This window comes from Cupressus sempervirens, chromosome 4 (assembly GCF_028749045.1).
Source record: "Cupressus sempervirens isolate cs-2001-9-10 chromosome 4, ASM2874904v1, whole genome shotgun sequence".
Lineage (NCBI taxonomy): Eukaryota > Viridiplantae > Streptophyta > Pinopsida > Cupressales > Cupressaceae > Cupressus > Cupressus sempervirens.
In genome coordinates this window covers 244,001,172-244,004,025 of record NC_143121.1, presented here as the reverse complement: position 1 = coordinate 244,004,025, position 2,854 = coordinate 244,001,172, and the positions used below count along the sequence as shown (strand labels likewise).

The 2,854-nt window shown below is 34.0% G+C and overlaps 1 non-coding gene across 1 annotated transcript; it reads right to left on the bottom strand.

The window, feature by feature from the left end:
* Positions 1–391: 391 nt before the first annotated feature.
* On the bottom strand, positions 392–463 carry TRNAN-GUU (transfer RNA asparagine (anticodon GUU)). Its single transcript has one exon. It is a non-coding gene; the product is annotated as a tRNA-Asn (tRNA).
* Positions 464–2,854: the final 2,391 nt, after the last annotated feature.

Sequence of the window (2,854 nt, the reverse complement as noted above, 5' to 3'; positions counted from 1 at the left end):
CTCTTTATTTCCCATTTTAGAACTAGAGCGACTATGATATGGAAGTCAATTTGAGGCAGATGTTCAAATTTATTATGACATATCTGATAGGTGCTTAATGGACTGTTACGAGATATAAAACTTTCTCGCCTAGTGGTAAGATATATAAATATGATACAATCATTATTTTCATATCCAGATTTATTTATCCATATCTCTGGACCCTACGAAGAAAATGAAAAATTGAAGAAGTCGAAAGCTACAGAGAAAGTCTACGAAGTAAGAATGTGTCGGAGCGAACAGAGGTTTACTCCAATTCAGCTAAATTGGGAAAATTTTTCACTCTTTTTATGGTGGACCTTACTTATAATTATGGAACCAAGTGCTTGAAGAAAAAAAAAAAAAAAGAGCTCTCCTCAAATAGGATTTGAACCTATGACCAATCGGTTAACAGCCGATCACTCTACCACTGAGCTACTGAGGATTGATAGAGTAAATTGGTCTGTTATTTTAAGAACACATTTTTTGAATTGGAAATCATCGTTTAATGCTAATTGTTCTTTATTTTGATCACAGGATGAGGGAGATCTTGAAGCATGGCTACGAACCATGGTGTCGGGGGTTCAAATCCCTCCTCGCCCAAAACAGTTCACTACTAGAGAGACTACTCAGTTTCTTCCTTGCCACTACCTTTGTAAACATATCTATTGGATTTTCATTTGGATGTATCATGTCTAGCTTTAACTATCCATCATCCAAAATGGATTGAATGAAATGGTATCATAACTATATGTGTTTTGTCTTTGAATGTAGAACAAAATTATTTACATGATGAATGACACTCTGGCTATCTATAAACAAATAATTATCCCTCTAAGGGTGTTCAAATTCTTCCAAGAATTATTGAAGCTATATCATCTCCTTGGTTGCCTCTATAGCAACAACTTACTCTACTTCTATAGTGGATAATGCATTAACCTTATGTAACCTAGAAACCCAACTCACTACTGCCCCACCAATAGTAAATACATAACATATAGTGCTCTACCTGGTATCAATATCCCCTACCAAATATGGGTGAAAATTTCCCTAAAAATTAGTATTAGAACCCCCAAAGTGTAAATACTTGTTAGTTGTTCCTCTCAAATATATAAGAATCCATCTGATTGCATTCCAATGCTCAATTCTAGGATGACTCATATACCTACTAACAACTCCCATTGCATGTGCAATATCTGGCCTAGTATGTACCATAGCATACATCAAGCTTCCTATAGCTGAAGCATAGGGTACCTTGGACATCTTATCCTTCTCTTCTTGTGTCTTGGGCACACCTCCGTAGTCAACTTTGAATGACTAGGTAAAGGTGTGCTAATAACTTTAACATTCTCCATAGAGAAATGTTGCAACACCTTCTCAACATAATCAGTCTAAGATAGCATCAATTTCCTATGCTTCCTATCCTTGCAAATCTTTATACCAAGGATTTTTTTTGTTGCCCCCAAATCCTTAATAGAAAATGCATGTGCTAATTGGCATTTAAGCCCCTTAATATAATCCATGTTAGACCTAGCTACAAAAATATCATCAACATATAGACATAAAATAATGTAGCTATCATCATCCAACCTCTTAAAATAAACACAATGATCTAAATGACACCTACTGTATCCATGCTCATGCATAAAACTGCCAAATTTTAGATACCATTACCGAGGTTCTTGCTTTAAGCCATAAAAACTTTTTTTTATTTGCACAATAAGTTCTCCTTACCTTTGACCTCAAATCCCTATGGTTATGCCATATATATCTCTTCATCTAAATCACCATGAAGTAAGGTTGTTTTAACATCAAGCTGCTTCGAATGCAAATCTTTAGTAGCCACAATACTTAAAACAATACAGATAGAAGTCATTTCAACAACAAGAGAAAATAACTCATCAAAATCAATGCCTTTTTTCTATGCAAATCATTTTATAACTAACCTAGCTTTAAATATTTTCTTACCTCCTTCCTCTTCTTTCAACCTGTAAACCCACTTATTTTGTAAAACGCTTTTACCTATAGGCAGCTTGCATAAATCGCATGTCTTATTTTTCAACAAAGAGTCCATTTCTTCTTTCATTGCAGACTCCCACTGAATCTTAGTAACCACTAGCAAAAATTCATCATAACATTTAGGTTCACTAGCATCTATTAGTAAAATAAAATACAAAGAAGGAGAAAATCTTTTTGGAAGTTTACTCATCCTTGTTGTTCATCTAACATTCATTGGTGTGTGTATTATTTTTTGTTGCAATTGTTTCACATCATGAGGAATTGCTAGAACATCATCTTTTGGAGTATCATCCAACACTACATAATAATCTTCTTTCTTCTCATGTTATTACAACAGCTATTTGTACAACACTTTCTCATTGAAATTGACATCCTTGTTTCTTACAATTTTATGATTTTTAAAATCTCAAAGCCTATAACAAAATTCATTAATGTCATATCCAAAAAAATACACATTTCTTTGACTTAGCTTCTAGCTTGGTTCTATTTTCATAATCTATATGAGAAAATGCTTCACAATTGAAGGTTTTGAGAAAAGAATAATTCACCTTCTTACCACTCTATGCTTTCTCTAGAATACCACAAACCAAAGGAGTAGAGGGACCTCTATTAATTAGATATCTAGTAGTATTGACAACCTTTGCCCACATGTGTAAGGGCAACCCAACATGCAACCTCATGCTCCTTGCATGCTCCATTATAGTCTATTCATGTGTTTAGCTACTAAATTTTTCTATGGAGTCCTTGGAATAGTTTTCTAGTGTATGAATACCATTAGTGGAGCAATAATCTTCAAATTCATGACTGTAGTACTCAC